At 38.5% G+C, this 15,651-nt stretch overlaps 1 long non-coding RNA gene across 1 annotated transcript in view; it reads right to left on the bottom strand.

The window, feature by feature from the left end:
* Window positions 1-15,651, bottom strand: part of LOC101790603 (uncharacterized) — a 388,896-nt gene that overhangs the window by 294,887 nt on the left and 78,358 nt on the right. The window contains exon 3 of the long non-coding RNA XR_011809805.1: window positions 7,912-7,984. This is a non-coding gene — a long non-coding RNA (uncharacterized lncRNA). The remainder of the gene's footprint in view (window positions 1-7,911; window positions 7,985-15,651) is intronic.

Below are 15,651 nucleotides of genomic sequence, written 5' to 3' on the forward strand. Positions count from 1 at the left end.
GTAACACAATCAGTGTCACATGGAAAATGGTAATCAGATTCCTAATTCCTACTCTGCTAAATAATTAATTTTCTATATTACTTATTGATTGGAAATCAGAAGTATATCTCACCCTTCCTATTTTATTGCTAGCACTAGGCTGCAGGCTCTCTCCTGTGTTTCAAACATGCATTCTCTTCCTTGCAGACCTCCATAAATATTTAATTGCTCAACTCAGTGTGGGTCAGCTTCAGGCAGAAGGGACAGACACCACTTTATTCCACTGACTAAAACCAGAAAGAAGGGAGGAAGGGAAAACAGAAGATAGAGGAGAGAATAAAAGGGGAAGGAGGGAGAGAGGGAAGAGCAAGAGAAAGGAGAGAGAGAAAAGGAGGGAAGGAAGAAGTTAATGTTTGTTAGACAATACAGGGAGCTGAACTCATAGGCTTAGACCTTAGTCCTTGTACTACTGAGGTAGTGGATAACTTGTGGAGTACCTCTTTCTGCTATGTCTTGAAAAAAGATTGGCCTCACCTCAGAAAATAAATAAATAAATAAAAATAAATAAATAATATAAAAAAAAGCTGAATTGCTTTATTCCAAGGGAGACTTCAGAATCAAAGTGAGAAAAGTAACTCAGATCAGAACATAGATGCCTTTTAATTCCTGAAGATGAGGATAGGAAATGAGCACAAGCTATGGCCTTCTCAGTGGTTTCCTGTTGGCATTTTGTGGTTCCTGAGCCCATATTCTCATATTTGCGCAGCACATTATTGCTAAGTCTGACTCTTCACAGTTTGAGCCGGGCCTGAGGAACTTTGCCAAGGGATTGCATGTGGTGGCAAAGCTGCCCCCTTGCTGCTGGAGTCTCTAAGTCTGACTGAAAACCAAATGGGTTTCGGATCAACAGTCTGAAGAGCGATCTTGAAAGTTATTAGACTTCTATTAAATAAAAATAAAACTGCTAATTATATCTGAAGATTTTGGTGTAAGTAATTCTTTTGAATGACAAATTGGTAAAAGAACTAGATACTGAAACAAAGGATGAAGCCATAATAAGGTATTGTTGATGGACAGGATCTTAAGAGCCTCCTCATTAGTTCATTCAGTTTCCCACAAGTACGGCTATTATAGCAATGTTTTCATTCATGCCTTATTTCTATGTGGATTCTATGCTTTTGGGATGATATGGATTATTTTCTACTGTACGTACAACAACTAACCTAGTGGGGTCCTAATCACAGTTATGGGCTCTGGCAATATAGTGAACATCTATTTCAGTTATATATGATTTTGTTAATTTATTTTTTTTTGTCACCACTATCTACTTTTATGATGTCTTTCTTATGGAAAGAAAAAAAAAATCTTAAAGCAGTGGTATTTGTGGACACCACTGCCAGCATACTCATTTAAAATATTTGGTTCCCAATATGTGAAGAAGAAACCTGAATAAAATCAGCAGTCCTTTACAGTGCCTTGAAAATCCAGGCCTATGGGATTTATGTGTTCATTTCCCATTGAAATAAAAAGTAAATAGTCAAATACCCTGTGCAGCTCTGAAAACCATATCTTAAGATTTATGGCAATGTCTAAAAAGCTAAAAAGACAATTCTTTCTTCAGTAAGCAAATATATTATTGATGTCCATATTTAGCTTTATTTTCATTCTCCAGTAAAGAAGAAAACATTGGTAAGCCTACCAATTTTATTTCTTAATACAATGCAGAATTGTTTTCATTAGTAGCAAAATTACTTGTGTTCAGCTATGTACTATGCATTCTCTACTAAGCTATAATACAAGCCAAAAGCTTTTATTGGGTATGTAAATAGTTTATTATTACTAACAGCTACACGCAGCCAAGTTTAGCTAAAAAAACATGGCTGGATTTAAAGGGCACAAACCCTCCAAATAATCAATTCTTTAGGGGGTTCTGGAGCTTTTAAGTATGTTTCTGCAGAGCAGAAATCTGATGCAGATTATAAAAAGAAAACAGTACCCTAATAGCTTACAGTATTATTTTACATCACAAAATCGTACAATTCCATGTGTACGCTGCATAACAGAGGGCCAAAATCTGCCCTTCCACGTGTCCCTGTTGGATTTAACATGACTTAAAGTGTTCAAAACAGAAAGAAAGTTATTGCAAGAAAATTTCGTCTGTAGCATTACTGTATTGGGATGCACGGTATTAGCATATTCTGCGCTACACAGCAGAGTTTTCTCTTGGACCAAGTCTACCTCTGCCTCCAAAGGTGGAGAGGCCTCCTGGCAGTGCCCCAGGCAATTCTTCTAACTGAGGAATTAGTACATGTGAGCACATTCCCCACCAAATTAAGGGATCGGATCGTTACATTTTAGTCCATGAACTGAGCATATGGAATTTGAGGATCCAGAACTTAATACCTGATCTTTAATCAGGAATTAAAACATAAGGGTTTAGGGGGAAAAAAATTGAATTTTAATGAGTTAAAATTTAGTTCCTTGGCTGTTCTCTGGTGATGTTTTTTTTTTTTTTTTTTTTTTTTTTTAAGCTCTCTGTGTAATAAAAATGTCATTACACTGCCTTGCCTGGTTTTCTACCATATGTAGGAGGACTAGGAATTGGCTTTTTCAAGAAAATGGAAGCTTGTGGTTCTCATGAAAATGGCTGAATTGGAGACTAGTTCTTGAACAAAACCTCTAAGCATGGTTACACTTCTGCTAAAATGATGAGGGTTGAATTAAAGCTAGTTATCTCAATAGTGCCTTCTACAGTTTCCTAGAGAGGATGTGCTCAGGCCATGCTGGCATCAGGGTTCCTCCTCTTCTCAGCCACCCTGAGAATAGAAGTGAACCCCATCCACGTTAGTTGCTCACAGAGCTGAGTCTAAAGCCAATTATTATTATTACCCCATCATTGCCACCAGTATGGATGTCTGACACACTATAATCTGCAGAGATGCTAGGATTGGAAAAAAAATTTTTACACAGAAGTTCAATATTTACAAAGAATTAGGCACAGACTCTGAAGGGCTATGGCTTTGTATATGCAGAGAGGCAGAAGCAATACAGAGAAATTAATACTGTCCATCCAAGACACCTGCCATGGAGACAGAGCCAAAGGTTTTTCAGTGTGCTTCCAATAGCTGAGTCCTGATGTTAAAGAGAAATGAATTTCTGGCAAGCACAACTCAAGTACATAAAAATGAAGCTGTTGTTTAGGAAACATTTAATTGAAGGATTTTGCATAACAATGCACTCCTCTGTCAAAAGCTGAAATGTTCTGATTTCACTGAAATAATGTTCAGCTGAAAAATATAAAAGGTTTCAAGAAAAAAGCATTTTGTTTTGGCACTTCTGAACTGAAAGTTTATTTTTTTCTTATACACAAAGTAGAAGCAAAATAAAATGTTTCAGACTTTTTTTTTTTTTTTTTTTTTTTTTCCCCCATAATTCTCGTATTAGAAATCCAAAGTTTAGATGTTTTTCACCTAACTGGAATAGAATCAACTACTGGAACCTCAGGTTTTCCACAGGCCAAATTTGTCTTCTATGTAGCATTTTCCACCCTGTCAGAAAAGAATAACCAGCTCTTGTGTGTCTTCAGCTTGTTCCCGTAATTACAGGCAGGTGGCATAAAGTCAGGAAAGAAAATCTTTTTCCTCAATGTGCGAAGAAAATCCTGATTACATACACATTTATTAAATCAGCTTGTTTGACCACACCTATGAGTTCACACTACTTGCTATAGATGGTAAGCATACCTAATGAAAATAAAGATGTGTAGATGTGCACACAGCACAGTCATACAGTAAATAAAAAGAAATCTGTGGTTAAACACAATTGCCTCATGTTTTTTAAAAAATAATGCAAATTATTCTACAACTGGGTTCCACCAATCCATAACTAACTGCAGATTTGCCACCAATCATATATCCCTTTCTAGGTAAGCTGTTTTCTAACTGTGATAATGCTAGCATGAGATGGCAAATGAGTATTAAACAACATTTATGTGGAAAATGAAATGAAGCTTTTTTTTTTTTTTTTTTTTTTTTTTTTTTTTTTTTTTTTACCCCCATTAGGAAGAGAGATTTTAGCAACAATTACTGTTTCTGTGGTGGCAGGGTAGACACAATGTACTGAAGCCCTTAGCTTTTGCCCATCTAACTCAATTCAGGGATGCTGGCAAGGTTTGCTCATTTATCAGAGCACTCTGCTCTGTTTGGTTTCACGGTAGCTGTGAAACTGGGCTCCAAAGCCGATGCACACCACAGATATTTATGCATATAAAGGGATTGAAGAGAAAAAGAGAAAGCTTTCAAAGAGAGGGCTGGCTGCTCCCATCTGGAGCTGTAAATGAGAAGCTTTAGCCTCATGCTGCCCCACAGGGGACATGCACACCAGTGCAATAAGGTTTCCTATACATCTTGTTAAGCCAGCATTAGATTGAAAAATGCCAGTTTTCATCCACACGCCACCATCTCCTGAGCCCTCAAGCTTGTCCTCAGGTCTCATAAAATACTTGCTTCCACCTGTTTCCACCAGTATCCCCTAGAGTTTACCATGAATTTAATTGCCTGCCAGTTTTTATGTCTGCTTAAACTACAAGACCTTTAAATAATTTATATCCTAATTACTGTTCATCATTTTTTAACTAGAAGGCTCAATTCCATTCACACAAAAGAAAATTCATGGGATTCGTTCTGAAGACATACTTTCAAGGAGCCATATAAAAATAGCAAGTGTGATCATGGTTTTGAAGAATGAACTTAAACTTACTTTAATAAAATGTCATAAAAAATATCAATCATTCCCTCCTGATATGGATCATAGTCATTTTAGCACAGTTTCTATTAAATAAGTTCATAGTTCACGTGAAATGCAATACCTCAGATTTCTGGTAGAGCTTATTTATTGATCATCTCACTCAGGGTTACCATTCTGCTTGCAATTTCTATTCCTCTCTCCCAACAAGCAGGATTAAACCCAACTGATGTTTCAATCAATCTCAGCTAACACAACTTCAGGCTATCAATTTCATCTATGATAATTTGGAGCAGAAGACAGCAGTGCCTCTGAGCCACAGTTCAGAATTAAACATTTTTTTTTTAATTACTCTCCTTTTTTAAAGGAAAAAAAAAAGGATTTTATTTTATTTTATTTATTTATTTAATTGTACTACAATATTTCCAGGTACAAGCCAGTAATGCCTAAAGTTGCTCTATGATTTGTGGCAGGGCATCTTAAGGAGAGGGGAAATTGTTCTAATGGAGTGTTATAAGTTTCTTGAGTTCAACAAGTTAATAGAAGACATATGTCTGGAATGATTTTGCTGTTAGCATTTTGTCTGAGAAATATACACAAAGGAAAAACAGAAGATGAAATTATAGGACAAGGGCAGAGTAAAGGCTTTTGAAGTTTTACTATCGCTACCAGGAATAGCTGTAACTCTTTTACAGGTTTATGGCATTTCTGTTAAGCATATCCTGGCCAATACTTTAAAAATCTGATTGTGAATCCATGCATGATTGCTTCTCTGCTTTTGCCCAATTGGGCCTATTTAAGAGTAGGGGCCAAAAATTCAAATGTTCTAAGCATCCAGAAGCTCCAAAAATGAATTCATTGTGAATTTGAAACATACGTGATTTTGTAGACAGAATTAGGAGTTACAGGAGACATTGGTCATTAAAAGGTTTACTTGAGAAAATAAAACTGCTAGGTATTGAGAACTGTAGAAAATGAGAACAAAAATAATCTGGCTGTGCAAACATAATTTTGCATAACTTTACTTAAATGAGTGGTGTTACATTTACGAGGAAATATTTTCAGAAGCTGGCTCTTAGTTTGTCAATAAAGAGACATTCAGCTTCTACTATGGCTCACCCATGCAATTCAATGCCTGCTCTCCCATTGCCCCTCCTCAGGAAGCCCTCCAGGCATGACCTACCAGACAAGCTACCTGGCCTTCAGGGCTCAGAAAGGCAACACCCGTGATCAGAATGGGTGCTTAGCATCATCACACCAGAACATTTTCACGACCAGATGCAGTGGTTGCTACATGCCCCACTGTATGTGTGCTGACTGCTGGTGACTGCATTTGGTCACGTACCGGGTGCGCTGGCAGCCGTGTAGCTGGGGGAAGGAGAACATACGGTTCTCCATTTGTTTCAGAACAGACTATTGGCATTTGCCTTTCCCCAAAAGATTGGGAAGAACTGCAACAGTTGGGAAAAAGACAAAAAACTTCAAATGTCTACTCAGTTCTGATCATAATTTATGTAGGAGATAAGACATTTCCAGATAGTTTTCCATACACATTCTTGAGTAAAGGAGCTACACACACACACACAAACCTACCAAAACCAAACTGAAACAACAACAACAAAAACCCACTAGTACATTCAATGATTTACAGAAGTCACTTCTCAGTTGCTAACATCTATTTTTTTTTTTTTTTTTTTTTTTTTGCTTGAATACCTCATCACGTTTGAACTTTGTCTACCTTAGACTCTGTAAGTGCGATTAAATTTTTCACCTAACACTAAGAGAGGTGGCAAAGATCTCTGAGCTGATTTTTCTTCCCAGCTTTCTCCAAAGGCCTAGCAGATACTCTGTTTTTTCCCTTCAGGAAAGGCAACATATGGAAATAATATGGGACAGATCTCACTCCAAGACACTTTTATGGTCTTTGAAACCTGACTGTTCAGGCGGTAAAAGTATTTCTTGACAGAACTGCTCTCGGCTACTATGTCCTTGTTAAAGCAGTCAGTGGTGTTCAGTCCAGCCTGCACAGACACAGTGACTCACACGCTCTTTGGCATGACAGATCTCTCCTCCTACCTCCAGTCCAGGCATATCGTGCCTCTCCTGGTGTCTGTCAAGAAACCAGCACACAGCCACCGACAGCAAGCTACCTTAGTGCCAGTTCTCAGCACAGGGTGACACCAAAGCCTCTTAAAGATAGCTCAATATTTTCCACTTATTTCCAGAGAAATGCATGTTTGTGTGCCAAAGATACAATGAGAATCTGCTTCCACATCTTCCGCCCAGGCTTGGAAGTATCCTGCCCGCAAAGAATGTTTTGCATAGTTTCAAACACACCAGGGGATTACTGGGCCACTCTTTAAAGCAGAATATTGGATTTCATACCTACTTCAGGTATATGCTTTTGATATGTTATTGTTAAAATTAAAAGGAAGATTTTTATTGTCAAATTGCATCAAATACAACACTTTTGCTTTCATTGTATCTCTGATTTAAAATCCGATAGCTGTATTCTTGAAAGGTTTCATTAACGAGAGTACTGATGTGAACTCATAAAAGGAAAGGGACTACACGCAATCTGCTTAGCAATGCTAATATTGCTTTGCCAAATGTTTCATCCCAACAACTTTAGTATTAATAAGGGAATTTCAGAGGATGTTGCTGTAATAAATTACTTTTCCTGAGAGGGATTAGAGTCCTCTGATGGTGCCCCATGTGTTGTAATAACCCTGGGCTACAACAGTTTCATCACACTGAGGTATCCTTTGCTGATTTATTGCTTAGCTAATAGTCTTCCAAGGAGAAACTTGCTAATATTTCATAATTCACTCCATATACATGTGAAAACACAGAATAGTATGTACACCATCACACTGTGAATTTCTTAATGTTCCAAAGACTGGCCCAGCAGCAGGCCTCATTCCAAGGGCTCATCAGTATCTAAGCTAAGGGTCCTGTTCAGACTGCGAGACATGCATTAGGACATGTGACTTCAATCTTTCAAAGAGATAAAGACTTTGAAAATCCTGTAGCAGTTCCTTTACAGGATGTAAGATCATACCCCATTTCTCACACAGTAGCAACTAAAAAGAATATCTAACCAGCTAGCTAAAAACACAGTTAATTATAACTTTTAAAAGATGTGGTACATCTGTAGTACATGATGGGAAAAAAAGATCAGTTACTTACTTTGTGGTGCACGTTGTATCTTTTTCTTTTAATCAAAGCTCTTCATGGAATATGAGCTGGAAAATTCAGATTTCTGTGGATACAGGAAAAAAAAATGGTACGTGCTTTATGTTTACATTAGAAATACTGTTTCTAGAAAAAAAAAATAAATCAATTTGTGCAGTACATCCAGGGTTTATAAGGGGTTTTAATTTTCTTTAGGCAAATTGTTTTTAATCACTGAGTAAAAATTAGAACATTCACTAGGAAAAGGACTCCACACATTTTCTAGGTGCCAATTTGTCATCCAGTTTTGCAGGTAAAACTCTATTTAAGTTTTTAAAGCCAGAATAAAGAATGCTGAATAGAAACTCATATGAATTCTCATTAAAGAGAGATTGCTGACAGCATTGGTCTGCTTGTTCCTTGAAAACTCATTCTCTCAATGTCCCCTGTCTTTGGTGACAGGCTCGTTGTCTCTCTAATGAGTCCAATAACAAGCAAGCAGTTTGGGCATTTGCTTATTTGTTGTAGGTGATTGCCTTAAAAGAACAGGACCAAAATAGCTAGTTTGCCTCTGTTTTGTACTTACTCTTACGGTATTAAAACTATCTTTTTTTTTCTTTTTTTTTTTTTTCTTCTTTTTTTTTCCCCAATGATTTCTTTGTGGGGCTTTAATGTAAAGTGTTTGGAAAGGCATAGAGACAATATTATTAACTAGTTTTCATAGCTAGTTTGGCAATGTAGAACAGCAACAAAGCCTTTGCATTTACCCAAGTGTTGTGCTTTAGGATTATGTGTCCTTTCTCTCCTTGTCTTCCTCAACTCACTAATGTGCCAGCTACCAAAAACTGCTACTTATGAAGTTCATCGGTAGAATATACCCATGCTCTGAATACTCTCTGCTCATGAAATAAAAATAGTATTCTAGGAGCTACACAAATGCAAGGCATATGACAAATGCTGAGGACAAAGTAACAAGACTCCTTTCTTCCCTCCCTGATGTTTAAAGGACAGCATGGCAGGAAAATAGAAGTGGCTATTGAATTGTCATAAGGTAGGTTCAAGGCTACAAGTCTTACTCACGTTTAAAGAATATGTCACAAAAATTCAGACAGAAAACGAAGATGTGGTCTGTACTTATTCACTACTGGTTTTCTTAAGCAAACGTTATAGGATTTTTTTTCTTCAGACCTCATTTCTTATCTCTCAAAAACATACCAATGATAGACGTACTTAATCTTGCAGGCAGAAAAACAGTAGGAGCTATAGGAACACCTATTTCATTTTATTTTGACAAACACGCACCATTTTCCCACAGCCACTTTCTAGAGACTGTCACCTTCTTTAGCCTATATTTCTCCATCACTTCCACCAACTGCTATCTAGCAAGCAGCTCCTAAACCAAATCTGAAAGTAAATTCTCTTTTGAGAATTGGTAGTGTATTCTAGTAAGTTTCTGTACAATTGTTAGATGTGTTTACTAGATTCTTAAAAAGAATAATGTGGATCAAGAACAAATAGTTTGTAACATTTTGCAGAGGACTAGCAGAGACTAACCATCCACGGAGCAGGTGAATGTTAACTTTCCCTTGCTAGGAAGTAAAACAAAACCACTTTCACGTCAACCCTTTTTGTCATGCAGGATTGTGCAGGTGCAGAAACAGTACTGGCAGTTGTTGATGGCCGTGAAATTTCAGGAGCACAAGAAATCAAAATGGTAGCAGCCCACAGTCAATGGCAGCAGAATTTAAGAGCTGGCCTGAGATAAACCAAGTAATATTGAGGTTGTCCTTCTACACCCACCAGCAGTTCCCTAAGTGAATGGCCCTGTGCCACACAGACTGGCAACTTCTTTAAGGATAAGAATCCCAAACTGATCCTGCTGAAGGACAAACTGTGTAACACGCACTGTTCATAGTGTGTCTTTTACTTAATTTATCCCATTTAAAGAGATAATGTACCCTTAAGAACCTGTTAAAATTCTACCTGGAACATCACCATCATCCCACTGCTTCCTTAACACTGCACATTCTCCATGAATGCCCACAGCACAAGACCAGATCTTAAGAGTTTTCGTGCTTTCATCAGTGAATGCAGTGTGATTGAAAGCAGCAAGGGAAGGAACAGCAAATTGGAGAGTTGTCTTTTGTGTGCACAATAGCAACTTGGTACAGTAAATGCTAGTGCTGTACAAATCCTAATAGCTTTCTCTTGATATATCCTAATTTGTGCCCTAAATGTGAAAATATATGGCAAGCTTACATGTGTTTTTATTTTTAAAAGCAACTTTTCACTACTCAGAGAGAAATTCTTAAAAATTATAACAATTTCAGCAATCCAATTGTTATAAGAAACTACTAACAACCTTGATGATGCAGAAAGAAGAAAAATAAATATATTTGTAATGGCATAGATTTCAGGTTCAAGTTCTCAAAAAGTTGGTTTTGGGGATGCGCCTGAATCTGTCTGCTGACTTCAATGGGTACCCAAAACCAATAAGCATACAAATTCAGCCTGAATAAATACACCAAATTATACTGTAAGCTTCAAAATGAAATTCTGCATTTTATCTAGCCACATAGTGTTTTAAAGAATATACTAAGAAATCCTAAGGCAAGTGTAGTGGGGGTTTGCAGGGGGCACAAGTCTGTAATAGACTTGAGCACTCTCATTTAAATTGCTGAGTATTATTAAGATAGCAATGAGGATTTAAACTTTTTTACCCTGTTATCATCAACTCCTCTCCATCGAAGGAAAGGCAGCATCGTACCATGAACACGTTCTGATCTCCTCTGCAGGATAAGCCACCCAGGTACCATATGTAGGTCAGCGAGGTAGACACCTTTATTCCATCCAATCCAAGTAAAGCGTACAAAAGACAAAAATGACTATGGGGACTCTTCAGCACGATCAAAGTGATGTTAGTGTTACACATTTGTTCTCATTCTGGTCACATAACTATTGCTGCCTGTGGCACATATAAAAAATACATGGCACTTTTAGTAAAAGAATGACAGGAAGAATGCTGAGAGAAAAATGCAAGGCTGCGTCCTTTCTAGTTATAAAGAAAACACAACAGAGTTAAAAGGCACAACTGAAACATAATGATCAAATAATGATCCTTTTCCACTGACAATCAGATTTATACCTTTTTCTACAAAAAAAAAAATAAATCAGCAAGTACAGAATTATTCAGCCTGCGCATCTTGCTCTACTGTAAAAGTAGGTGCAGATCCAAAGATTAGGCACATACCCAGGCTCCAAAATATCCATCTAATAATAGTTTCTAATTGTGTGTGTTTGTTGTTTTGTTTTTTCAGTCAAACAGATCTAGTGAATTTGTAGACCAGATTACTGATACATGAAGAATATTTTTCCTTTAAACAGATGAAACCAAGTGAAGCAAAGGACAAAGAAGCAGAACATGTTATTACTGAAGAGGTATTTCATAATTGCCTGGTACATTTCAGTTTAATCAAATCCTCTGCATGTTACTGGTAGCCCGGCACAGTCTTCATTTAATCAAACTGATACAGCGCAGCTGAAATCAAGGCCTGGTTCAACCAGCTTCCTCAACTTAATTTCCTTTCCTTCAAGTTGGACATATTGGCTCCACACACTTTGACACTTCTGCTAATGAAAACACCAACAGCTTGGTGCAGTTGTAATGAAAATATGAATCAAAGCTTCAGGATCAACCCCTACGTCTGTTACCGATGGTTGGCAAGAGGGACCCGGGAACCTGATGCCAGTGCAGAGCTGCGCACCTCGGATGGAAGAACTCCGTGCAGTGCTGGCTGGGCACTGGCTGGCTGGAAAGTAACTTTGTACAACAAGAGACGGGGACCTGGTGAACAAACAGAACACAATTTGGTGTGGTACCCATCTAGGAAAATAGGCCATGGGACTGCATTAGCAAGAGCGTAGCCAGCAAGCAAGGGAAAGGAGGGTTTCCCTCCCTTCAGCACATGGGAGATGGCACCTGGAGTTGAGTGCAGTTATGGATTTCCTAATAAGAAAGACATTGACATGTTAGGACACATTAGTGTGTCTCAAAAATGAAAAACAAAACAAGGAAAAGTAATATGACTGGTGAAATGAGCAACAGATTGAGGGCAATTTCCCAATGTGTAATTCACAGTTAATAATATCAACTGCATTTAGTCTATTTTCAAGTAATGTGTTCAGGCAGGTTGTGATTTCCTAAAAACGCTTCCTTCCTTTGCTGATCTAAGGCAATGCACTGAACGTAACAGAAAGACTTCCATTAATAAGGACACCATGATTGTTTTGGCTTTGTGGATTGGCCCTCAAGAAAATCTCTGCAACCAATAGCATTTATAGAAAAGGATGGAAGGGTTATTTTCTAAGGTTCATTTCTTATTGGTTTATCCTTGCACTGCAAGTCATAATAAATATTAGTTTCTACTAATAAGCAGTATTCTTGGAGATGAGCGGTTCCTGCACTGCTTTCCATGCTTGCTACAGTACCCCTGTTTTTAAAGGTGACTCAAATGCTTCCTTGTACAGTTTTAAACTTTGGTTTCTGCTAACTCATGATAAGAGTCCGCAAAGCCTTGTGTCAATAATGCCAAGCTCTACCAAGTGGCTACAAAAGGAGTATGAGCTTGGTTAAACGCAGTCACTTACAGAGAGGATATTTAAGCGGAGAGTTCTTACGCTGTCAGTGTTATACCCATTCCCATTCGGATCTCTGTTATATGATCATGAAGTGCAAAGTAAAGCTCTACGGTGTTAACTACGTCCATGATCATACATCCATCCCAAGTGTTTATTCAATCTGAAATACAGCTTTCAGAAAGATGTTGTCAGTGACAGCTCCCAGGGTAAAAATAATCTTCAGGAAGCACTGACATGAACATGAAGGCCAGCTCTCTGTTCTTCAAGTTTTGGCAAACCACGGAGCCCCTCTCTGCACCTTTTGCTCCACTTTGCTACTGCTGCCAGGCTCATCATAGGTCTGCACGCAAAGAACAGCACAGGATAAAGCACTGGCATAACATTGGTTGAGATGTTTATCTGATAGCACTCTCCCTGACACAGTCTGGGAGACAGTCTGTGGCCAGCCAGCATTCTCAAAATGCCCAGGCATAGTGTGAGACATGGTACTGGGTGAGGATTATCCTCACCAGGCAGCACAAGCCAACGCCGCCTCGAAAGGGAGGAGCACAACCTAGTCCTACAGACATGAATCCTACTGTGCCAGGGAAACGGGCTTGGTTGATTCTGCTGGCTTTGACAAAGTCAAAAGGATGAGGGCTTCCTTTTTTGGGAACCTTCCAAAGGCAATAGCTTATTTTCCCAGGATCTTTTCATCTGCTAAATAATGTTCCGACACAGTAATGTCTGTGCAAATGAAAACAATCATTTTGCATGCCTTTACTAATGAAACAAAACACTAATTCTACTAGTGAGTTCTCCCATAGAGTTTCCAAATGAAACATTCATCAGAATTCAACATTATAGCAAAATCAGAACGATAATATTGACTAGGCACAATCAGACATTAATTGCTTGTCACGCCATGATGAATGTTTTTCTTTATCTATGTGATTATATCTATACACTATGCTGTAGTACTACTGTTCTGTAAGAAGAGTCTGATTTTCTGGGGTAATATGTTCATCCCTTAACAGTACGAAAAAGCCCTGTATTGATTATTTTAAATTCACAGCAGGCTTCTCCCCTGTGACTAATTGTGCATTCTGTTGTGCTTCCAGCCTCCCGTCCCTCTGCACAGCTCCTATGAATCTTTAATTCCCTTCTAACTCAGAGATGCCAGAGTCACTTTTCATCATCACGTCCACTCAGCCGAATTCCAATGATCGCCACAAAACAGAGGACCAAAATATATTTTTGAGATTGATTGTTTCACGAGCTCTATTGTTTCACCAGCTGTATTAAGAGAACATTAACTTTCATTCCACCACGCGTTCTTCCTAGCAGGTTTTCAAACAGCATTTCCTCTGATAATTTCAAATATGTGGGAGCAGGGTGGGAAAATAAAAGACCTTTCAATATCAAGAGATCCCTTGGAAAAAATCTTTCCATGAAATGGATCGTTTTTCAGTAAGTTCTTTCTTTTCAGGAAGTAGAAGTATTTCACTAAAACTGTAGTGAGAAAGATTTCTACATATATAGAGTGATTTTTTCTCCCTCTTTGATCAGCCTTATCTTTAGTGGTCGTAACATTTCATTTATTATTTAGTTATGCTGCTTTTTCTCCCCCATGTTTTGATAGAATTTTTCAACTGTATTGTATTTATATTTTACATGAATGAATCATGTCCATTAACTTTCTTTTCTATATTCAGATAAGACTTGTTGTTGCTTTCCTTACAGTTGCATTGTTTTTTCCTTTGCGATGAAGTGCAGGAGCAACGTGATTTTTACATCCATTTGCTATATCTTTGAAACCAATAATTTTTAATATGACAACTTTAATTTTCACAATGCTATTATCATCTCCTCAGTATTATTTCTGAAAACAGTAAAGCTGGAAGGATGCAGCGTAACTTTACAGAGCGATATATGCAGCTGGTGGAGGCCTCACAGGCAGCAGGAAAACCAAAGTGAGAGGAGAACGCCAAAGGGAGAGCAAACCCTCAGCGAACCCATGGCTTCATTCAGGCTGGATGGCCCGGGGTGAGACACAGCAGACAGCTTCAGCGACCCCAGGAGAATTGCTGGCGAGTCACAGGCCCCTTCCCAGAAAGGCAAATGAGAAGCTCCTGCTTCTGGTGTGAGGAGCGGGCACCTTCCCCGCTGGCTCTGGCAGCTGAGCCGCAGGGGCTATGGGGGCTGATCCCCTGTGCTCAAACCCCACAGCACGTACACCAGTGTGTGGATGTGATATAGGCAGCAGAGGGAAACTTGCAGGAGGAAAGCACAACATTCCAAACATTTCTAGTGCAAGGTAGCCTGCCCTCATAAACAGATTCAAAGCCTTGTTCCTTCCTTCTTTCCCGTTAACTTGTTTCTTTTCCTATTTGTCTACAGAAACGACCAGTTCAAGCCGTTATACCTAGCTGTATCAAGAACACACAAAAGAAACACACAGAATGCTGTACCCACTGACTTATCCCACACCTGAGATTAAAATCAGAAACAAATCTCATTGTTCCTTCAACATTTCCTTAGATGTTTTTAATATAGCTGCAGCTAATAAACAAATTTTTAGATATGGGGCAGTGGACCCTGAAAGCATGGTCTGACCAGATGGGTACAAGCATAGAGACAAATCAGTAATTCAAGATAAATGAGGCTTCATGGCCCCTGTAGGAAACGAGTGACAGATCTCATGCTCAGAGCATTAACATGACATAAATTCAAAAGACTGGAAATTTATGTGGACCGTTAACACTGCACACATGTGCACAAACACATGCAATTTCTTAATCAGTCCTGGCTCGATTTCCATGTACCAGCCCCAGGTCAGGAAGGGTGAATGCTTGCAATCAATATCCAGTTGTTAGAGTAACAGCCATGTCGGTTCTGGATGGCTGAGTGGGTGAAAACATGTTTGTTCTACTTAATGTGACACAGTCCCGTCAAATTAACAACCACGATGGCAGGAGCAGGCTTGCTTAATGGGCTGAAGTCAGTTCCACAGAGGATTTATTATCAACACTCAACCAATAGATCCGAAACCTCATTACTAAAGGTTTATTTGCCGATAATAACTGAAGGCACACTTTATGTACATAGGCATTGTCTGATTTTAAAGATACAGCACGC

Source organism: Anas platyrhynchos, chromosome 5 (assembly GCF_047663525.1).
Source record: "Anas platyrhynchos isolate ZD024472 breed Pekin duck chromosome 5, IASCAAS_PekinDuck_T2T, whole genome shotgun sequence".
In the NCBI taxonomy this organism is placed as follows: domain Eukaryota; kingdom Metazoa; phylum Chordata; class Aves; order Anseriformes; family Anatidae; genus Anas; species Anas platyrhynchos.